This window comes from Perognathus longimembris, chromosome 16 (assembly GCF_023159225.1).
Source record: "Perognathus longimembris pacificus isolate PPM17 chromosome 16, ASM2315922v1, whole genome shotgun sequence".
Taxonomy (NCBI): Eukaryota; Metazoa; Chordata; class Mammalia; order Rodentia; family Heteromyidae; genus Perognathus; species Perognathus longimembris.
Genome location: NC_063176.1, coordinates 29,347,507 through 29,371,321, shown reverse-complemented (window position 1 = coordinate 29,371,321; position 23,815 = coordinate 29,347,507). Strand labels below are relative to the sequence as shown.

The window sequence follows — 23,815 nt, the reverse complement described above, 5'->3', positions numbered from 1 at the left end:
CACTTCAGGCCTTTTTTGGTGGTTAATTGGAGATAAGTTTCACAGGTATTCCTTCCCTGGCCTGGCTTCAAACTACAATCCTCAGATTTCAGCTTCCTGAATAGCTAGGTTTATGGATGTTAGCTATAGGCCCTAGGTTTGCAATCCCATTTAAGGAAAGTATTCAAGTCAGGCTAAGAAGGTAGTTCAGGTGAAAACAGAATGGAATCTATGATTCTCTGTCCTCTCTGAATTACTATATGCCACGCAAGCATCAAGCATGGTTACCCTGCTTTAAGACACAGAAGTCAGATCAGACTCCAACATAACACTGTTCCAAAGCCAGCCACTACAGTCTTTACCCCTATAATCCCAGAATAATTCCTCCACCAAAATAAGATTTTGCCAGCTCAGTAAAGCCACATCTACATCTAAGGACTTAATTTTTTATTATTGTAGGTCGTAGGTCTTGAACCCCAGGCCTGGGCACTGTCCCTGAGCTCTTCAGCTTAAGGCTACTGCTCTGCCGCTTGAGCCACAGTGCCACTTCGGGTTTTCTGGTGGTAAATTGGAGATAAGAGTCTCGTGGCCTTTCCTGCTTGCACTGGCTTTGAACTGTGATTCTCAGATTTCAGACTCCTGAACAGCTAGGATTATAGGCAGGAGCCACCAGTACCCTGCTAGGACTTAAGTTTTTAAAAAATAAATTTACTTTTTAAATAGTTGTACAAAGGAGCTTCAATTCAGCATGTCAATTTATGTGTACACTTGGTTTTTGTTGGGGATTCATCTTGGCCTTAAGGGGGGAAGGGCAATAAGAGCGCTCCCGAGATGCTGCCCTTCTCCCAACCCTGGGGCAGTGTGGAAGTGAGCCACACCTATCTCCTTTTGGGTCTGGAACCAGAAGGGGTAGCTTTGAGACCATCCCCCACCTTGCGCCAGCGAGCACATGTGCTCCCTTTTTACAGGCTTTGCCCAGAGGGCTGTACTATGGGAAGTGATGTTAGCCCATGAGGGAGGTCCTTGGGAGCTGTTCTTGGACGGACAACCTGGCCAGCCTATTGCCGCCAGCTCATGCTCAATCCTTGTCATCACTACTATATTACTGTGAGCCCCTCCTGAATAAACCGGCCTGCTCTCCGAAGCGTCTCCAAGATCCGTGTGCACCTGGCTTCCTTGGTGGGTAAGGAGGAAGGAAAAGGTGATCTCGTTCAGCCGCATGCACTTTAGGCTTGCCCGTGTCCCTTCGCTCCACCTTGGCCGCCCGTGGGTCGGGCGCCCAGGGGAGAGGGTGAAAAGGGGAGCACTGATAAGGGAGTAAGCTTAGCATCCCTGCACCAGGGGAGGTAAATCTAGCCCGGCAATTGGCACCCAATGTGGGGCCCAGAGCCCGCGGGAGGGAGTCCGGCAGCTACCGGCAACCCCTAAGGGAATTGGAGCAGAGTCTCCGGGACACGTGGTTCTCCCATCCGGTCAGCAAAGAAGATGGGATAGAGTCAGAACAGGTGGAATAATTGGCCTCTTAAAATACTGAGGTTCATCCTCCAAAACGCGGGGATGGGCGCGAACATGAGCCCTGGGCGGCGCGCAGCTTTGCGCGTCTCCTGACGCCAGGCGGGGCAGTGGCAGCAGTCTGGTCCAGGGCCCCCCTCCCCCGGGACTTTTAAAGTACCGACTTTTGAGCAGCTGTGCACACCGAGCGCTGGGCTTTGGGGACGCGGGGCCCAAGGCGGCGGCAGGAGCCGCAGGAGGTTGTGGCCCCAGCAATGTTTGGGAGATGACGGGCTCGGAGTTTTCCGCTTCTGGGGCCAGCGGAGGCACAGAGCGGCCTGGAGCAAGAATTTTTGGGCTGGCGAAACACGGGGCCTGGCGGCTGTTGGCAGCGCTGAGAGCAGCAGCGTCCCGGGGCGCGGAGCTTTGTGCGCTTTCTCCACCCCCAAAGCTGGCCCCAAACCTACTGGATTGGACTGTGTGTCTGTTGGAAAAAGAGACAGGATCTTAGATTTTTGTTATCTGTGGGGACTGCTCTCTCTGCTCCGGCTCAAGTGCTCACTTCTTTCTCTCTTATTATCCTCTCATCGCCTTCTCCCCCGACCCTCGGCCTGCAGGTTTTGTCGGGGTGAGACGTGGGGATGTCTCCGTCCTGGCGGGCGCGCGACCCGCGTGGTAATGTGACCGCTATCCTACTCTGGAAGCAACGGACATAGACCACGGGTCAGCCTCTGAGAGCTAACTAACTTTATTGAGAGAGGGGCAAGGGTAGATGATCGGGGGGAAGGGGGTTGGCCAGGATTCCCATAGGCCATGAGCTGTCAGGTGACCTCCAAGGGGCTGGTCACTTGACCTCCAAGGGGCTATGTCACTTGACCTCCAAGGGGCTATGTCACTTGACCTCCAAGGGGCTATGTCACTCGACCTCCAGGGCGGGGCTGGCTGCCAGCTAGGTGGGGGGTCTCTTATCGGACCGGTTTCTCCAGATTCCAATGTAGGGAGGATGGAAGGGCTGCATTCCCCAGCTGGGGGAGGTGCCTCAGGCCCCTTCCATCTAGGGGGAAGATGGACCCCAACATCTGCCTCTTTTATATTTTTTTTTTTCGAACAGCAGGAGGCGCCCTACTCGAGAGCGCGCCATGTCTTAGGTTGCCCCCCCCCAAGGGGAGTCTTACCCGTCTTGGGCTAACGCCCTAGCTCTTCAGGCTGACCTTCCTGCCGGGCTGGCGGGCCCGATGAGAGGCCTTGGGGAGAGTAGGATTGGCACTCGAAAGAGAGCCTGATAATTTTTTTTTTTCCGGTGCCGGCGGACCTTACTGAGCAGCAGGGCCTAGGGTTCGAGTGACGAGCCTCCTGGGGTTCTTATATGGCTAAAAGGCTAAAGGCCACTTGGTACCTAGACAGCTCTGGCCCATCGCTTACAACAAGAGACTCAATGTAAATATAAGGTAAATGGGAGCATAAAGCAGACATAAGCATGAGCAATCGTAATACAAGGCAAATGCAAACATGAGCAACTGTAACACATGAGCAATTGTAACACATGAGTAATTACAACAAGGCACAAGGCAATGGAGTGTCTCTTATCGGGGTCAGTCCACGGAAAACAGGAATTCTGGTCCAGTCTGGTGTCGCTCAAGGCAGCACAGATGGCTCTTCCTTCCCCCGCTGGTGAGGTAGAGGGGCAGGTTCAGGTCCTGGTGATGTGGCAGCCAGGATGCTGGTAACTTAACAACTGAGGTTAGTAAAACACTTCATAATAAACATTGCAGCAAGGTGCCAATACCTTACTTATTATAAACATTTATAATAAAACATTAAAGTGTCCAAGTCCTTTAGCTCCTATTTCCCTCCAATGGGGACCCCTGAGATAAGCAGCAAAGGGGGGAGCGAAAGAGAGGGACAACCGTGCAAAATTTCCCTTTGGTCCTTGTGCAAGGCTGTGGGTCAGGCTGCCACAGCAAACGGTACTCCAAAGGGCGTCAGGCAGGGTCCAGGGAAGAAACAGGGCCGACACTGGGTCCAGGTCCATCGCTGGTGCAGGCAGGCTTTCCCGTTTCTCCTTAGAAAATTCCACCTCGGTCTTTGCTTTCCTGAGAGGAAACAAGAGGAGACATCCCTCAAGGGTAGGTGCCCTTGGGTGGTCATTCTGTTGGACAATATTTTACATCTCTAGCTGGTATCCAGATTGGATTCGGTTCCCCAGTAGGGAAGACGCAGGCGAATCCCCTTCCTGCGCTGATAATTGGGTCGGGTCCACGCCACGCCCCTGTCAGGGAATCCTTCCACCGGGCCTCCACTTTTAAGTAGGGTGTTTGGCTTGACCAGTGTCTCTGGAAAGCCGACAGAGGTTGGTCCTTAGAGAAATTTAAAATATTCAATGTAAACATCGCTGTCCTCAGCTGGTCCTGGGGGCTTCCCCCCCCTTTTTGTTTTAATAATTGATCCTTTAGGGTCCTATTATGCCTCTCAATTATGGCTTGACCCTTTGGGTTATAAGGTATTCCAGTGGTATGTTTAATATTCCACATTTGGAAAAATGCCTGTAAAGGCTTACTGGTGAAACAAGGTCCATTATCTGTTTTAACCTGTAAAGGCAGTCCTAGGATAGCAAAACATTGTAAGAAGTGGCTTTCAGCATGCCGTGCTCTTTCACCGGTATGCAGAGAGGCCCAACATGCACCAGAGCAGGTGTCAATGGACATAAATATATATTTTAGCCTTCCAAAGGGGGCGTAATGGGTCACATCAGTCTGCCAAATTAAGTTGGGTCTTAAACCTCTTGAATTTACACCTGGAGATTGCAAAGGAGGGACTTGCACGAAAGGCATACATGATTTGCAAGTCCTTATAATCTTTTTTAAGTCTTTTATAGGAATTGAAGGAAATCTCTGATGTAACCCTCTCCAATTTAAGTGAGTACGCTCATGAAGCCCTTTGGCCATTTGGAGGTTTTGAGGTTGTACAATGGCTAGCGCTATGATGGTTCCATCAGTGGCCAGCTGGTCGGCCCTACGATTACCTTGTGCCAGGTCCCCAGGCAGTCCTTGGTGTCCACGAAGGTGCTGTAAAAAAATAGGCTCACTCCGCTCTTTTAACAGAGACCTGACTTGGATCATCAGAGGAGTGATTGGGTTTCCATCCAACTTGATATGTGAACATACCAGGCTGGGTAGCAAGTTAACCACATATAGACTATCGGAGAACAAGTTCATTGGCTGTTTAACATGGGTCAGTGCCAAGGCAACTGCGTACAGCTCTTTAAACTGTGCAGAGCCAGTGACGGCTTCAAAGTAATGGGTGTTATCTTTCCCACCGGCAGGGGGCGAGGCGGAGCGCACCACTACGGCAGAGCCGGCTCGCCCACCATCTGTAAAGACATTGGCAGCCTTGACAAGAGGCTTGGTAGAGAAAAGCGCAGGGGGTGTCCATTGTAGCCTGGAAAATGAAGTCACCCATCTTGAAGTGCCATAGTGGCAATCTATCTTACCCATAAAGCCCTCCAGGGCACTAGACACACGTGAATTATTTCTCCTGACCCATTCAAAATCTGACAACCGGTAGGGAATAGTTAGCACGTCAGGATCTCTTCCATAATGTCTCAGGGAAGTATCCCTGCCCTTAATTACCAAGTCAGCTAGCTGGTCCAGCTGGGAATAAACTCTGGGAGCTCCTCCCACTGATGCGTGCACCCACTGAAGGGGCTCGCCTGATTGGGTAATTGCAGCTGAAGAAAGTTCGGATCCGGGGAGGATCCAAAGGCAGAGTGGGCACTTAGGCTTGTAGCGTGCCAGCTGTGCCTTATTTAAGGCCAATTGGATTTTCTGGAAGGCTGTTTGGAGTGATGGAGTTATTGTAATAACATCAGTGGGCGCCTTGCCCTTTAAAGAGTCATGGAGTGGTAACAGCTCCTCTGTAGGCAGTTGAAGCCAGGATCTTAGCCAATTAATTTCACCTAACAGTCTTTGCATCTCTACCAGGGTATAAGTTGCCTGGAAGGATAACTGGGGCTTGAGTGGGCACACAGAGTCTAGTTTAAGCTCTGCCCCCAAGATCTTGAAGGGGTATACTTTCTGAACCTTGTCACTGGCTATACGCAGCCCTCCTCTTTGAAGGAGTGTTTGGGCCTTGCTATAGGCCAAATCTAGCACATGGGCGTCTGCTGATCCAATAATAATGTTGTCCAATTAAATGCATATGGTCCGATCTGCTCCTGTATTAATTAAGAATCGGAACTTTTTTCAAATATCATGATTACTGTCTCTGGGAATAGGGACTGCCCAGCAAGGGGCTTTAGGCTGTTTATTGCCTTGGTTGGTGGGAAATCTTAAAGCCAGGCCATAAAGCAGATGTTTTGTCCAGGGTGCGTTTACCCGCCTCTCTCAAGAACCATCCTCCTGGACTCATGAAAATCTGTAGTTTCAAGGCCTCTGAATTTAAAAGTGGCCAGGCCGGTCTTTTTTTTTTTTTTTTGCTGCGGGGCACCGCCGCCACAGAAAAGCGGCTCAGGGCTGCCGAAATCTGCATATGTATAGAGTCAAGCTGAGCCTCACATGGGGGAGGGGTAGCAAGCCTGCGGCTGCTCTGCTCATCTCCGGTCTGCCTTGGATTCCTGGGTACCGAACGAGATTTGGTCCCAGGGCTTTTTGGAGTAGGCATCGGGGCCCACTCCAGATCAAAATTCCCTCCAGCTTCCTTCTCCTGAATCCAGGGACTTCCCGCCCGGGTCCCAAGAGAGGCAAGCCTTGAGAGTCTTAATGGCTCGCAGTGGGGGTTCTCCTCCACATTTTGTTGTTTGTAATTCCCGCTCTAGTCGGTCCCAAGTTTCCCATGAGAGTGGGTTGGCTCCAGTTAGCCACGGGACCCTGTGGGTCAATTCCTCCCAAATTTGTATGGCGCAGGGCTCTGAGATATTAATCCCTGCGTTTTGGAGGGTGAACTTTAGGATCTTAGGGGGCGAATTGTTTCGCCGACTCTGGACTTGTCCCATCCTCTTACCTGGGGTGGGAGGATCGCGCGTCTCAGGATTTCCAACCTGTTTCCGTCAGGGCCGGTCGGGAGCCGGGCTTTCTTGCGTGGATTCGTGCAAACCACGTTGGGCGCCACTCTGTGGGGACTGCTCTCTCTGCTCCGGCTCAAGTGCTCACTTCTTTCTCTCTTATTATCCTCTCATCGCCTTCTCCCCCGACCCTCGGCCTGCAGGTTTTGTCGGGGTGAGACGTGGGGATGTCTCCGTCCTGGCGGGCGCGCGACCCGCGTGGTAATGTGACCGCTATCCTACTCTGGAAGCAACGGACATAGACCACGGGTCAGCCTCTGAGAGCTAACTAACTTTATTGAGAGAGGGGCAAGGGTAGATGATCGGGGGGAAGGGGGTTGGCCAGGATTCCCATAGGCCATGAGCTGTCAGGTGACCTCCAAGGGGCTGGTCACTTGACCTCCAAGGGGCTATGTCACTTGACCTCCAAGGGGCTATGTCACTTGACCTCCAAGGGGCTATGTCACTCGACCTCCAGGGCGGGGCTGGCTGCCAGCTAGGTGGGGGGTCTCTTATCGGACCGGTTTCTCCAGATTCCAATGTAGGGAGGATGGAAGGGCTGCATTCCCCAGCTGGGGGAGGTGCCTCAGGCCCCTTCCATCTAGGGGGAAGATGGACCCCAACATTATCAGTGCTTGCTAAGTCGGGATGATCGCCTTCCCGCCCCCACCCTTGCTGGTGGGCGTGGTGGATTCAGAGACTGGCAGACCTCTGTCAACTTTGCACAGCTGGGCGGGGTTAGCAGTCTGCCTGCAGCCCGCCCCCCCCCCCCCCCCCCGCTGTAGCCCTGCAGGCTCTCCTGCAGCATTTTCTCTGTGCTAAACTATAGCTCACAGGCACAGAGAACAAGGAAAAACCCTCAGGTAAATGGAGGATGGTACAGGACCTAAAAAAAGTTAATGAGCGGATAATCCCTGCTGCCACCCCTTAACGGAGGCTGCCATGGATCCCCTCCATTCCTCGGGATCGGAATTTCATTATAATTGACATCAAGGACTGTTTCTTTTCCATTCCCCTTGACCCCCAGGACTGTGAAAAGTTCACTTTCTCCATGGCCTCAGTTAACTACCAGGGGCCAGACCAGAGGTATGAGTGGGAAGTCTTTCCTCAGGGCATGGTTAATAGTCCTGCCTTCTGCCAACATTATGTGTCACAAGTTCTTCAACCTCTTAGGAGCCAGTCAGATATTATTTTATATGTCTATATGGATGACATAATTATTGGAGCAGCAGATGTCCAAGTGCTAGACGCTGCCTATAGCAAGCTACAAACACCCCTACAAAGAGGAGGACTGCATATAGCCAGTGACAAGGTTCAGAAAGTATACCCCTTTAAGATCTTGGGGGCAGAACTTAAACTAGACTCTGTGTGCCCCCTTAAGCCCCAGTTATCTTTCCAGTCATCTTATACTCTGGTGGACATGCAAAGACTGTTGGGAGAGATTAACTGGTTAAGACCCTGGCTTCACCTGCCTACAGAGGAGCTGCTTCCGCTCCATGACTCTTTGAAGGGCAAAGCGCCCACTGATGTCATTACAATAACTCCACCACTTCAAACAGCCTTCCAGAATATCCAAATGGCCCTATATGGCACGGTTGGCCCGCTACAAGCCTGAGTGCCCACTTTGCCTTTAGATCCTCCCTGGATCTGAGCTTTCCTCAGCCACTATTACCCAGTCAGGCGAGCCTCTTCAATGGGTGCACACATCAGTAGTAGGAGCTCCCAGGGTTTAATCCCAGCTAGACCAGCTAGCTGACTTGATAATCAAGGGCAGGGATACTTCCCTGAGACATTATGGGCGAGACTCCGATGTGCTAACCATTCCCTAACAGTTGCCAGATTTTGAATGGGTCAGAAGGAATAATGAACAGGTGTCCAGTGCCCTGGAGGGTTTTATGGGAAAGGTAGATTGCCATTATGGCACCTTGAGGTGGGTGACCTCATTTTCCAGGCTACAATGAACCCCTCCTGTACTTTTCTCTACCAGGCCTCTTGTCAAGGTTGCCAATGTTTTTACAGATGGGGGAAGAGTGGGGTCTGCCATGGTGGTACACTCTGCCTCCCCTCCTGCCGATGGGAAAGGAAACACCCATTACTTTGAGGCAGTTACTGGGTCTGCACAGTTTAAGAAACTGTACGCAGTCACCCTGGCACTGACCCATGTCAAACAGCCAATGAACCTGTTGTCTGACAGTTTGTATGTGGTTAATTTGCTACCAAACGTGGTGTCCTCATATATTAAATTAGATGAAAACCCAATCACCCCTCTGATGACCCAAGTCAGGTCTCTGTTAAAAGAGTGGGCTGAGCCTATATTCTTACAGCACCTTAGTGGACACCAAGGACTGCCTGGGGACCTGACACAAGGTAATCATATGGCCAACCAGCTGGCCACTAATGGGACTATTGTAGCTATGGTTATTGTACAACCTCAAAACCTTCAAATGGCCCAAGGACTCCATGAGCGTACACACTTAAAGTGGAGAGGGTTGCATCAGAGATTTCCTTCAATTCCTATAAAAGACTTAAAAAAGATTATTAGGACTTGCAAGTCATGTATGCCCTTTCTACAAGTCCCTCCTCTGCAATCTCTGGGGGTCAACCCCAGAGGCCTAAAGCCTAATGTTATCTGGCAAACTGATGTAACCCACTACGCTCCTTTTGGAAGGTTGAAATATATATTTATGTCCATAGATACTCATTCACATGCTTGCTGGGCCACCGCACATTCGGGGAAAGAGCATGGCATGCTGAGAGCCACTTCCTACAATGTTTTGCTATCTTAGGGCTCCCCTTACAGGTAAAGACAGATAATGGACCTTGTTTCATCAGCAAGCCTTTACAGGCCTTTTTCCAAACATGGAATATTAAACATACCACTGGAATACCATACAACCCAAAGGGTCAGGCCATAATTGAGAGGCATAATAAGACCCTAAAGGATCAATTATTAAAACAAAAAGGGGGGAAGCCCCCATGACCAGCTGAGGACAGCGATGTTTACACTGAATATTTTAAATTTCTCTAAGGACCAACCTCTATCGGCTTTCCAGAGTCATTGGTCAAGCCAAACACCTTACTTAAAGGTGGAAGTCCATTGGAAGGATGCCCTTACAGGAGCATGGTGAGGCCCGGACCCACTTATCAGTGCGGGAAGAGGCTTTGCATGCATTATCCCAACTGGGGAACCGAATCCAATCAGGATACCAGCTAGAGACTTAAAATATTGTTCATCTGAATGACCACCCAAGGGCAGCTGCCCTTGAGGGATGTCTCTCCTTGTTTTCTCTTCAGGAAAACAAAGACCATGGTGGATTTTTCCGTGGAGAAACGGGAAAGCCTGCCTGTACCAGCGATGGACCCAGTGTAGGCCCTGTGTCTTCCCTGGACCTTGCCTGGCACCTTTTGGTGTAATGTTTGCTGTGGCAGCATGGCCCACCGCATTGCACAAGAACTAAAGGGAAATTTTGCACACTGTTGTTCCTTCCTTTGCCCTCCCCTTGCTGCTTATCTTGGGGGTCCCCATTGGAGGGAAATAGGAGCTAAAGGGTTTGGACACCTTAATGTTTTATGATAAATGTTTGCAATAAGCAAGGGATTGGTACCTTGCTGCAATGTTTTCTATAAAGTGTTTATTAACCTCAATCGTTAAGTTATCAGCACCCTGGCTGCCAAATCGCCAGGACCTGAACCTGCTTCTATCTCACCATCGAGGAAAGGGAGAGCTATCTGTACTACCTTGAGTGACACCGAAATGGACCAGGATTCCTCTATCTCCTATGGACTGAGCCAGATAAGAGACCCTCCATTGCACTGTGCCTGTGTTATAATTGCTCATGTGTTATAGTTGCTCATGTTGCATTTGCCTTGTGTTACGATTGCTTATGCTCATGTCTGCTTGATGCTTCCATTTGCATTATGTTTGCATTGCCCTGTGCTAGACAAATTGGTCTCTTATATTGTGAGCGAAAGGCCAGAGCTGTCCAGACAACAAGTGGCCTTTGGCCTTTAGCCATTTAGGAACCCCATGAGGTTGGTCACACGCCCATTAGGACCCACTGCTCACTGAGGTCTGCTAGCATGAGAGAAAATTAACAGGGCTTGCTTTCAAGTGCCAGTCCCACTCTCCCCGAGTCCTCTCATCCGGCTGGCCGGCCTGGCAGGCAGGTTGGCCTGAAGTGCTAGTGCATTAGCCGAAGACAGGTAAGATCCCCCACAACCTAAGATATGGCGCGCCCTCAAGTAAGGTGCCTCCTGCTGTTCGAAAGGAAAAAAAATTAAAGGGACAGATGTTGGGGATTCATCTTGGCCTTAAGGGGGGAGGGCGATAAGAGCGCTCCTGAGATGCTGCCCTTCCCCCAGCCCTGGGGCAGTGTGGAAGTGAGCCACACCTATCTTCTTCTGGGTCCGGAACCAGAAGGGGTAGCTTTGAGACCATCCCCCAACTTGTGCCAGCAAGCACATGTGCTCCCTTTTTACGGGCTTTGTCCAGAGGGCGGTACTATGGGAAGTGATGTTAGCCCATGAGGGAGGTCCTTGGGAGCTGCTCTTGGACAGACAACCTCGCCAGCCTATTGCCAGCTCATGCTCAATCCTCGTCATCACTACTATATTACTGTGAGCCCCTCTCAAATAAACCGGACTGCTCTCCGAAGCATCTCCGAAATCCGTGTGCGCCTGGCTTCCTTGGTGGGTAAGGAGGAAGGAAAAGGTGATCTCGTTCAGCCGCATGCACTTTAGGCTTGCTCGTGTCCCTTCGCTCCACCTTGGCCGCCTGCAGGTTGGGCACCCAGGGGAGAGGGTGAAAAGGGGAGCACTGATAAGGGAGTAAGCTTAGCATCCCTGCACCAGGGGAGGTAAATCTAGCCCGGCAAGTTTTTATTTTTTTTTGATACATTGTCTCACTGGTGATGCTTGTTAAGATCCACCCCAGGGAGGGCTCCATGCAGATGCCCCCCACCTGTTTAAGTCTGCACCCAGTAGCTGAGTTACCCAGGTAACTGGCACATCTGGAGGCAGTTAACACCTCCTTCTCTGAGGTCAAATCCAATCCACCTGGCCATATCTCCTACCCTTTCCTGTATAATCTGGCTCAACACAGTCCCTGCTCTTTCTTTGTCTCTCTTACTCTCTCTTGTTCTTTTCTCTCTTTTTCCCTTCTTCCTTCCCCTCTAACTCCCCATGCCTCCATCTTGTGTGAGCTGGTAGTTTGCTCCCCCTATCCCCAATAAACTTCTTTCTGCCTGAACCATGTGATGGGTTTCCTTTCTGGCGAACTTTATTTACATCAGGTGCCATGACCCTGGAGGGGACAGAGTCAGGAGTTGCTGGATTCCACACTTCCTCTTCTCTTTTGAGGGTTAATCTGCCTCCTTGACCACCCCTCCTCCGACCAAACTGCTGAAAGCCAAGGAAACTCATTTTGGACTTCTCCCCTTTACCATTGCTGGCTATGCATCCACCACACCATCTCTTCTCTAAGTCTTGTAAGTGACTCTCCTCTACAAGTCCTCTATTTGTCTGAGCACATCAGAGGGACTGCCTTTTGGCCAGTCTGTTCTCATTTCAGTGATGCCTGAATCAAGAATTTGACTATGTCCTTGGGGACCTCCTGTATTATGTCCTTGTAGACCCCCATCTATATAAGCTTATGGACTTCGATGTCCTCACCAGACTACTCCATAAAGTCTAAATGCCTCATAGACTAGAAAACCAGTCTCAATGGCCCAAACTTTTGGCTTGTGCCCTCGAAAGTGTGATTCAGGCTGGGTTCCAGGGACCCTCCTCTAGGTTCCCTCTCAAAGGCTAGCCATTCTGGTAATAACCCACGGAGTAATAACCCATAGTGTAATAACCCACGGAGCTAGGAACTTCTGCCCCTTGCCATGTCACTTCAGTGGACTGTAGGAGGGGGCATGGCATTAGGCTGCATGTGGGGGTAAGGGAGGGGCAGTCTAGGAAGGGGGCAGGGCTTTGGAGTCCCCCTCCCCCCAGTGTATATAATAGGCTGCATGTCTAGATGAGAGAGTGGGGACAGGAGGAAATGGGAAGAGACAGAAGCAGACAGTGCCTGCTGGTGGAGTGGAGCAGAGAATACCAGACACAGAGCAGAGCTGATCTGATAGGTGCCTGAAGCCTGAAGTGAGTACAAAGCCTGAGGCTATGGAAGAGCCTGGAGCCTGAGGCCTGCAGACAAGCCTAGGGCTTGTGGGAAGGCTTGAGGCTTGAAGCCTGGGGGGAGAGGCAAGATCTGCAGGAAGGAAGCTTGCTCCTACGGAGGTTTGGAGGCTGAGGCGGTTGGAGATTAACGAGTGGAGGTTCAGAGTTCAGGTCAGGTCAGTTCTCAGATCTGAGTTCTGGGTAAGTAGCCCAAGACAAGGTAGTCACAGGCTAGCATTTAGAGGTAGAGGACTGCTCTGATTCTGGGTTTTAGGTTGTAAAGTTCCTTTGTAAATAAAACCCCTTCCCACCTTAAGTTGTGCCTCCATGGATTATTCTCGCTCTCAGAATACAACACACAGCCAAAGGGAAAAGCGGGAATTTTAGAGAAATAACTGACAAGTATTTGTGGTCAATTCCTAATTACAGTCTCTGCCTCAGGCTTATTCCAGGACCACCAAGGGACAGCTGCTGCTTGCCTTCTCTGGGAGGGGCCACATCTCCACTTTTTACCCCCAACGTTGACACCCCTTGCCAGCAGGAAGTAGCCAAAGAGAGTTGGAGCACTTTTTCATAATTATTAAAAGGCCCAAATGTAAGATCCACCTCTAGGAGAGCTCCATGCAGATGCCCCCACCTGTTTCAGTCTGTACCCAGTACCTGAGTTACCTAGATAATTGGCACACCTGAGGCAGTTACCTCCTTCTCTAAGGTCACATCCAATCCACCTGGCCATACCTTCTGCCTTTCCCTATATAATCCAGCTCAAAACATTCCCTGCTCTTTCCCTTTTTCTCTTGCTCTTTTCTCTCTTTTCCAATTCTTTCCATTTTGTCTCCGCATGTCTCCATCTTGTGTGGGCTGGCAGTTTGCTTCCCCCCCAATAAACTCCTTTTTGCTTGAACCATGTGGTGGGTTTCCTTTCTGTCAAACCTTACAATCCTCTCTCTTGTCTCAGCCCCCTGAGTGCTGGGGTTACTGTAATAACCTGGTAGGGAAGCAAGATGTCCTACCCCATGTTGTCATTGCCACTCCTCACCGTGGACTGTAAGAGGGAATCCTGCCCCACGTTGAGGGGCCAGGAACACCCCCCCCCCCGACTGTAGGCAGCTGGGAGGACATAAGAGGGTGAGATTTCCGGGAAAAAAGGAGGAAGGGGTGGAGAGAAAGCAAGGTGCCTGGAGGTGCCTTGTGGAGCTGAGGGGCGCCTGGGCCTGTGGACAGGAGAGCTGGAACCCTGGGCCTGCAGACGGAGGAGGCCCAAGCCCCAGGTCTGCAGAGAATGGAGGCCAGAGAGGCCTAGCTCTGGGCAGAGAGAGAGCCGAGGCCTTCAGAGGCAAGGCCTGCTGAGAACTAGAGGCCCAAGGAGAGTGGACAGAGTGGACAAAGGAGCAAGGCAGAGCAGAGCCAAGTGGAGCCCAGAACAGCCTGAGGACTGCGGAGGGCCCGGGATCCTGAGGCCTGTGGGAAAGTCCAGAGCCTGGTGCCCGTTGGAGCCAGAGCGGACTGGAGCGAGGAGCAGAGCCCGAGGAGAGTGGACGCTGTGGAGAGCCACGTGGAAAGTGGAGTCCATGAGAGGGGAGAGGTCTATGAAGAACAGAGGCCTGGGGAAGGGAAGAAAGTAAAGAAACTCGCCCCCAGGAGGCTGCAACTGCTCCTAGCTCTGGTGTAGCCTGGGGCAAGGCACTTGCAAACTAATAAAACTCACTTGTCACGTTTAACAGTGCTGGGTGGATTTTCTCCCTCCCCAGGATACAACAGTTACAAGATGAGTCACTTAACCATGATGTTGACTCCTCTCAATCTTTATTAGGTTAGAAAGAGAAACTATATTTATTCTGTTTTAAGGCATAACCTGTTGTGCCAAGTCGCAAGACCACCCCCAAGAAGACCACCGAGATTCAGACACTCCGAAATGCAAAAGCAAGGCAAGGTTTTATTTAACGAGCTGCCAACTCGGGCCTCGTCCTACCCACCGACACAGCAGAGGTTAGGAGGAAGCCCCGAGCTGTGATTACACAGGGCTTATAAAGGCAAAGAACAAGGTTACAACAATCAGCTGTGCAAGCAAGATTAGAACACAGGTACAAATCTGATTGGCTCAGGGTTCGATTCTAAAATGGGGTTCACGTGGTAGGGCCTGACTTCAAAGCCTGGCAACTCATTTCCCCCTTTTTCTTTTTGGTACCTTGGGAGCCAATCATGGCTCCATTCTGTCCATTTTAATGGCTGCATGTCTAGGGGATGATATAGAGGTAAGGCATGGGCCAGTAGGGCCAAAAGTAGTAACCAAAGGGCCTGTCACCATTTCTTACAAGAATAGTCTCTGTACCTCTGTTTTGCATGTCTCTAGTTTATCCTGCCTCATCTTCCCAAAAACAACTCTGGTCCCTTGATTTTAAAGGGGGGCTGATGGGTGAAGATCATCCATCTTCTGTAACTTCTTCAGGCTGACTCAGGGGCGTAGACCTTACCTAGCCAGGAACCTATAACCTTAGTCTGGCATGGAAGCAATGAACCCAAGTGGCTATGCCGTCTAGGGTCCCTTCCACCATGGTTCTAAGGAGTTCAGTCTCCTGGGTAGGATTTCTTTCAGGATCTAATCTACTTCCCAATACACACCTGGCCTATTCCCACAGAGGCGAGTTCCTTTAGTAATCTGTTGATTGGGGGCATTGGCAAGCTGACAGGTCTTGCAATTTTTAACAATATACCTTTGCAGGCCTTTAACAGATCTCAATAAGGACACAATCTCAGGTCTACAAGCTTTCAGATGTATGAGCGTAAAATTCTCACTGCCAGTCAGGGCTTTGAGTAAATGCGGGGGGTGAGATTTTAATCTATCCTCTCATTTGACAAACTTACCCTTACTAATCACTATCACAGATGACTGGCAAATTCCTGCCCAGTAGACAGACATGGGCACTGGAAAGGCATGCTTATGAACTATGCTTCTAGGACTTCCCGGCTTTAACTTTTTTTTTTAAAAAAAAATTTTTTTTTTTTGGCCAGTCCTGGGCCTTGGACTCAGGGCCTGAGCACTGTCCCTGGCTTCTTCCCGCTCAAGGCTAGCACTCTGCCACTTGAGCCACAGTGGCGCTTCTGGCCGTTTTCTGTATATGTGGTGCTGGGGAATCGAACCTAGGGCCTCGTGTATCCGAGGCAGGCACTCTTGCCACTAGGCTATATCCCCAGCCCCTGGCTTTAACTTTTGAAAGGCCAACAGTAGTGACTCTAGGATATGACACCATCTCTGCCATCCAAGCAGTGGCTTACTGCCTCTGGATGCTCCATCACTTTTGTCCCAGGAGGAGTGACTTTCGACTTGGACTCAGGGCCTGAGTGCTGTCCCTCAGCTCTCCAGCTCAAGACTAGCACCCTACCACTTTTGAGCTCCACACCACTCCGTTCCCAGCACTCTGCTGGCTGATTAGAGACAAGTCTCTCACAGGGACCTTTCTTTGCCCGGGCTGGCTTCGAACCGCAGATTCAGATCAATGAGTCTTATAAGGGGCCACTTTACTCCAATTAGAAGCAACAAGGTGGTCCACACAGAAGTAGTTTTTAAGCATGCTCTCTTACCTGGAACTTATTAAGGGTCAGTATTAGGTCTTGACAAACTTGTAGGAATCACCTGTGCTTCTTTGTGGGCCTGCTGGAAACTGTTACAAAAATCCTACAAAGAAGCTGGAATGGCAATTAAACATTTTGGTAGCCATAATTCTCCTTTTCTCACTTTGCAATAATTATTTAGGACAATTTTACTTCCAAATTTCTTATCTAGAAATGTATTCTTGATTACCAAAGCCTTTTTATGATTTTAGCATTCTCCAGCCTCATTTTCCAGAGCTTGATAGCCTTAGTAAAACATTTTAGCATACCAAATAATTTTCTGCTTAAGAAGGCTGGGTGGGGGTCCCCCCAGAGTTCTTTCTGTGGACACTCACACTCTGATTGTGAACCATCGCCTGTACATCTTTCCAATGAGCGATGCAGGTTTGACACAAAAGAGACTGTTAGACTTACAAACAACAGAGATGACAGCGCAGCATGGTGAGGTCACTCCCTGCCACCTGTGGGTGGCTTGGGCTGGCCCTACGTCCACCCTGTCGGTGGCTGCGGGTCAGGACTTGGACTTGGGGCTGATGCGTCCGTGTCCTGGGCTGTCGGCGCTGGCAAGTTGACTGGGCAAAACCCTCCGGAGCGGAGGGCACAGCTGAAACATTTTCCTCAGAGTCCTCCTCTTGTAGAGTTAACTGGGGTGGGGAGTATGGAGCGGGAAACATTTCCTCCTCCATGCTTCCTCACTGGAGGACAGGTGAGTACAATTTCTTCTCTTCCTTCTTGGTTTCTATCTTGTCTGGATGGCCCGAACGAGGGGTGTAGATTAGGTGTTGCAAAGTCCTGATCTTACCTATGTCAAAGCTCCCTCAATTCCCTCAAAGGTGGGCCATTCTGACTTGCACAGGGTGATCCACTTTTCCTTCTTAAGGGCCACACCTTGGTTCTGAGCTATCTCCTTAACCTCCCTCCAGTGAGCTGGGATCAAGTCTAGGGGGCTAGATGGAGGTCCTCAAGATAGAACGTTATCCATAGCTCTGATCAGATGTTCAGTCCAAAAGGCTACAAAAAACAAATAATTAATACAAAAGGAGGAAAACACACAGGCCTAAGAAAAGCTACGAGTTGGAGATCTCCCAAGCTGGCCGACAACCTCCTACAAGGGTGCAGAAGGAATGGACCCGAGTTGGCCCACAACCTCCTGCAAGAAGGAGTGGACCCGAGTTGGCCCACAACCTCCTGCAAGGGTTCAAAAGGAGTGGACCGGAGTTGGCCCACAACCTCCTGCAAGGGTGCAGAAGGAGTGGACCCGAGTTGGCCCACAATCTCCTGCCAGATAAGCAGAAGGAGCAGACCCAAGTACAAGGTAGGCGGGTTGAGTCTCGTTTAGGAGGCCCTCCTGGTCAGTTCCAGCCAAAAACCAAACTGACTCGCGCCCTACAAGTATAAGCAAAAGCAAAACAGACAAACAGAAAAATTACAGGACAAGACAAATGAACAGTGCTGTTTTCTTACCTTCGGAGTCTGGGATCTCGGGGTCTCTGGGGCTATCCTGGGCGAGCCCCCAAATGTTGTGCCAAGTCGCAAGACCACCCCCAAGAAGACCACCGAGATTCAGACACTCCAAAATGCAAAAGCAAGGCAAGGTTTTATTTAACGAGCTGCCAACTCGGGCCTCGTCCTACCCACCGACACAGCGGAGGTTAGGAGGAAGCCCCGAGCTGTGATTACATAGGGCTTATAAAGGCAAAGAACAAGGTTACAACAATCAGCTGTGCAAGCAAGATTAGAACACAGGTACAAATCTGATTGACTCAGGGTTCGATTCTAAAATGGGGTTTACGTGGTGGGGCCTGACTTCAAAGTCTGGCACCTCAAACCTATTTCCGGATATGTTTTCTTACAACTCCCAAGATGATTTCATTTCCCCCAATAAAAATTAGAAGGCATTTTTCTGTAGAAGGTTAAAACCAACTAAGGTAGTGATGGGTGGAGACTTCAAAAGTTTCTCCCAGGGGCTCTCTGGGCTTCTTGTTGGTTAATGGATTGTCTCAAGGACTTTCCAGCCTTAGCTGGGTTTGAACCCAGATGGTCAGATCTCAGCCTCCCATGCAGCTAGGATCTCAGGTTTGAGCCAGGGGGGCCATGCTCCCGCACATTTACTAACAACTCTATTCTGCACTTAGCACAGTCTGAAGGCAACTGTGTTGGTTTATAAAAGAAAGTGAGGAAGTGTATTGTCTCCCACTTAGTGACCCCAGACCAGGCAGATTAGGAGTGACTCCTTCCCGCCTCTGGCCCCGCCCACCCTGGCGCGCCCCAAGCCTTGGCCTCCGAGGGGCATGGGGGGGGGAAGAGGGAGTGGCCTGCGGGCACGTGCGGAGGGGGCGTGGCCGGCGGGTGTTGGCAGTGGCAGCGAGCACCGGGTGCGCAGAGCAGCATCCAGAGCTGGACTGTATGACTCCCTCGAGCTCGTGGCTCAATGGCACTGTACTTCTTAGCACTCTGCTGGCTGGTTAGAGATGACAGTCTCACAGGGTTCTTTTTCTGCACTTGTCAGTCTTTACAAAAGACTGCTTTACTCCATTAAAAGCAATTAGGTGGTCATTAGAGCTAGTCTTTAAGGCATGATCTTACCTAGAACCTAAGGGCCAAAGTTACATCTGACAAAACTTGTAAGAGTCATCTGTCTTTTTGAGTCTGACTATGAATGCTGTAGAGAATTGTCTGTAACAACAAAAACTTAACAATAGTGGTTATTAAAGTTTAAAATAGTGATCAATTCAACAATTTGTTGTTTTTAATTGTATATAACATATTAGGATATTGAGATTAAGACATTGTAGATATTTCTAGACCTTTGTGATTACAATGAAGACTGTAGGAGTTGGTATCCTCTTAGCTCTGTATCCAATGAGGTTTTTATGATCGAGAAAGATATATTAAAGCACAATTACTTTTATAGATGGAAATAAAGAATGACATGCTAGTTTTATATCAGTGTGTTGATTTTGACCTTATTTACATCATAGCGAACTTAATTACATACCATCTCATAAGTTTATTCATATGTTCCATCTTTTCAGATATAGTCATACCATCTGCTACATATTGGAACCTTTTGGGGTTTATCTTCCTCACTTTTTCCCATTTTGAAATGAACATTTTAAGACAGTTGTCACTAAGCAAATTCTTTCTTATCCAGAAAGTCTTGGGCTTGATAGACAAGTAGAGTCTGATACCAGGGCCCATAGAGAAAAATATCACTGTAGAGAGCCCAAGTCCACTTAACTCATGCAGATGAATGAAGGCTATTGAATTGGATGTGAAAGAGCCACTTGGGAGCAGAAACCTTGTGGTGGCTTTGTCATCTGGCAGAAGTCCAGGCCCTTGGGTTCTCCACTGTCCAGGAGAGAGGGCAATTAGCACAGGGGTGTCTCAGAACCAGGTCCTCAGATTCTTGAGAGGGGAAGAGCAGAACTGGGGGAGGGGGGGTGATCCAAGTCAGGCACCAATGTCGGAACCTGCCAGAAAACCACATGGACATCCAGGCAGGCAGAACAAAAAAAGAAAGGTTAATGCCAGCAAAGGGACTGACAAAGCCAATTTTCACAGACAGAAGAAGCACCACCAGCCTTTGTCTTGGGTAACCTATGTAACCTAAGGGGCTAGGAAGCAGGGACCTTGGTGTGGAAGCGTGGGCCAGGGACTTCATCATGGCAAACTAGTTCTTATGGCAGCTGCTCAAGTAGTTGATAAGGGGCCTACAGCTGGCCAGACTGATGGTCACTTTAAGGGGTCCTGTTAACATTTTATGGTAACTGGCCTGTCTGGAAAGTCATCTCCAGGTAAGGGGGAAGGATGCTGAGTATTTACTTTACAGCCTGCACCAGGCGGGCCTAGTGTTGCTTGGGAAAGGAGCATGCTAAGGTACAGGAAAAGAGCCTCTTGGACTAACGGGATGTTAGGAAAAAAATGTTTCATTTGTGATGTTTGCATTATTCAGGGTCCTTTTATTTTGCCTTTTACGTTTGGGGTGCCATCAAAAATTGAGAGATAAAGTGCTTTTCACAGTCGTTTTGTTCTTTTGGAGGTATGTGAGTTAGATGAGTTCTTAAGCAATACAATTAAATTAACCAATTCCTTCTACATGGCTTAATTCATCTACTATAGACAAAGAAATATTTGTGGATTTCTAGGCTTTCTCGTTCCTATTGTTCAACTGTTGAAGGACAATAGGGGGAGGGCTGTTTACTACTCTAGTATTACATTAAAACTTTCCTTTCTATTAGTATAAAAATAAAGATTAGCCCCCCACACCCTTGAAAACTATTTTGAGCACTTGCAAAAAAATGGTAGACCTACTTGATGACTGAGTTATGTCAAACAAGTAATAAAACTTTTTTGTAGATGAGAATATGTTTTGTGAGTGATTTCAGTAAAGAGAATTGACAATACATCGCTCTATGTCTCTATTTGTATGTATGTAATGGTGATACTAGGGCTTGAACTCAGGGTCTGAGCACTGTTCCTCAGCTATTTTTGCTGAAGGCTAGCACTTTTATTACTTGAACGCCATTCTGGCTTTTTTTTTTTTTTTTTTGGCCAGTCCTGGGCCTTGGACTCAGGGCCTGAGCACTGTCCCTGGCTTCTTCCCGCTCAAGGCTAGCACTCTGCCTCTTGAGCCACAGCGCTGCTTGTGGCCGTTTTCTGTATATGTGGTGCTGGGGAATCGAACCTAGGGCCTCGTGTATCCGAGGCAGGCACTCTTGCCACTAGGCTATATCCCCAGCCCCCCATTCTGGCTTTTTGGTGTTTAAAGATGCAAGTCTCTTGGCCTTTTCTGCCAATCAAGATTTTCCAATTCAGCCTCTTGAGTAGGCTGGATTACAGGTGTGACCTTGCCTAATTTACATAGCTTGTGTCTGTCTGTCTGTCCTTCCTGGAGCTTTAAGGGACTGAGCATTATTCCTGAGTTTCTTTTGTTCAAGGCTAGTGCTCTACCACTTTACGTACATCTCCAGTTTTTGGTAGCTTAGTGGAAAGGAGAGAGTCTTACAGACTTCTGCCCAGAATGGCTTTCAACTGTGATCTTCATATCTCAGCCTCTTGGGTAGCATTACACGTGTGAGCCACTAGCACCCAGCTTATATATTGCTTTTTAAGGCACAGTCTTGCTATAGTCCAGGCTAGTCTGCATCTTCATCATGCTTAGCCTTGACTACTGACAATAGAGTTCATACATCATATACCACAGAAATGTATTCAAAGTTTGTTGTTAGTAGTTAATAAGTCTCTTTGAATTTTAGAGATTATATTTTTAAAAAATAGTTGTTTTTGGTCATGAGTCTGAATGATGCATTGGTTTTCCTCTTAGAGTTGGTTTTAACAGGTACTCTTTTGTTTGTTCTTTATTCAGATCACAATTTTGGCTACCCAAGTGATGGGGCAGTCTTCTGGAGGCGGAGGTCTGTTCACCTGCAGTGGTAACATGGGCCTGGCCTTAACTAATGACATGTATGACTTGCATCACCTCTCCAAAGCTGAGCTGGCTGTCCCTCAGCTTATCATGTTAGCAAACGTAGCCTCAATGGGGGACGTAAATGACAGCTTCTGTGATTATCTGGTTGGAGAAGAGAGACAGATGGTGGAATTGATGCCTGTTGGGGATAACAACTTTTCAGATAGTGATGGGGAAGGACATGAGCAATCTACTGAAATGAAAGGTAAAGCTGGTGGGCTAGGGAGTTTGGAACTGACAAGTATGGAGCTCAGTGTTGCAGAAGCACAGCCTGTCTTTGAGGCCTCTTCAGCTGATCCAGAAATCTACAGCTCCACTAAAGATCTTCCTCCTGAAACACCTGGAACAGAGTACAAATGCAAGAACTCTAAGAGCAAACCCTTTCGCTATAAGCCATGCCAATATGAAGCAGAATCTGAGGAGCATTTTGTGCACCATATCAAAGTTCACAGTGCCAAGAAGCTTTTTGTGGAAGAAAGTGCAGAGAAGCAAGCCATAGCCAGGGAATCTGGCTCTTCCACTCCAGAGGAGGGAGATTTCTCCAAGGGCCCCATTCGATGTGAGCGCTGTGGCTATAATACCAATCGATATGATCACTACACTCGGGCTGGGGATAACAAGTGAGTCTTCAAGTGCATCGTTTGTGCTTACATGACCGTAAGTGAATATCACTGAAGGAAACACTTAAGAAACCATTTCCCAAGGAAAGTGTACACGTGTGGCAAATGCAACTACTTTTCTTTCTTTCTTTTTTTTTTTTTTTTTTTGGCCAGTCCTGGGCTTGGACTCTGGGCCTGAGCACTGTCCCTGTCTTCTTCTTGCTCAAGGCTAGCACTCTGCCACTTGAGCCACAGCACCACTTCTGGCCATTTTCTGTATATGTGGTGCTGGGGAATCGAACCCAGGGCCTCATGTATACGAGGCAAGCACTCTTGCCACTAGGCCATATCCCCAGCCCCGCAACTACTTTTCTGACCAAAAAACCAATTCTGTCCAACATGTTTGGACTCATACAGGTAAGGGAAGCTTTTAATCCATTAAGTTCTCCTCTCACTTCTGGTTGCTAGTCAGCTTTACTTAAACAGTACTTGAAAGAGTCTGGGTTCTATGACTTGCTATGGTGGTGATGTTGGACCTCTTTGCACTCTGTTTTCTTCAGAGTAGGACATACATATCTTTGAGGGATGCAATAAAGAAATGAAGCACTGAATTATTTAAAAGAAGAGCCGCAAGAAGCTGGCCTTGGTGGCTCACGCCTGGGATCTTAGCTAATTAGGAGGTTGAGAATGGAGGTTTGAAGGCAGCCTGGGCAGAAAAATCTGAGAGGCTTTTATCTCCAGTTAACCAGCTAAAGGCTGGAACTTCAGGTGTGGCTCAAGTGGTAGACCACCAGCTTTGACCAGCAAAGCTGAGAGTCTGAGCCATAGTGTACCAGCTCAGAAACCAGAACAGTCACAGGAAATCTTCCTTTTCAGTCCTGGGCCTTGAACTCAAGATCTGGGAGCTGTCCCTGATTTTTTTTTCTGAAGGCTAAGATTCTACCACATAAGCCACAGCTCTTTGGTGGTAAATTGGAGATAGGTTTTGCTGCCCTTTCATGCCATTTTGTGCCAGATCTTAGCTCCTTAAGTAGGCTAGATTACATGCATAAGCCACCAGTGCCTGGCAGGTCCACAGGAAAATTTTAGACTGACCAAGATCAAAAGAAAAGACACATAAGTATCATAAATGAGAAGGAATATTACCAAACCCTACAGGGATTAAAAGGATCAATAAGCAAAATAAGCTAATTGTCCCACTTCATGGATGCAGTTCCAGTGCATGTGTTCCCATTGTGTTTCCATGTAGATTCACCCTCTACCATTTTCTTTCTCCTCTCAGGGTTGGTTTGTATCTTTGGTGCTGGTCCTAGGGCTTGAACTCAGGGCCTGAGTATTATCCCTGAGCTTTTTTTTTTTTTTTTTTTTTTTGGCCAGTCCTGGGCCTTGGACTCAGGGCCTGAGCACTGTCCCTGGCTTCTTCCCGCTCAAGGCTAGCACTCTGCCACTTGAGCCACAGCGCCGCTT

At 48.9% G+C, this 23,815-nt stretch overlaps 1 pseudogene; it reads left to right on the top strand.

Annotated features, from left to right (window-relative positions):
• The first annotated feature begins 1,756 nt into the window (after positions 1–1,756).
• LOC125364514 lies at positions 1,757–22,830 on the top strand (annotated as a pseudogene).
• Positions 22,831–23,815: the final 985 nt, after the last annotated feature.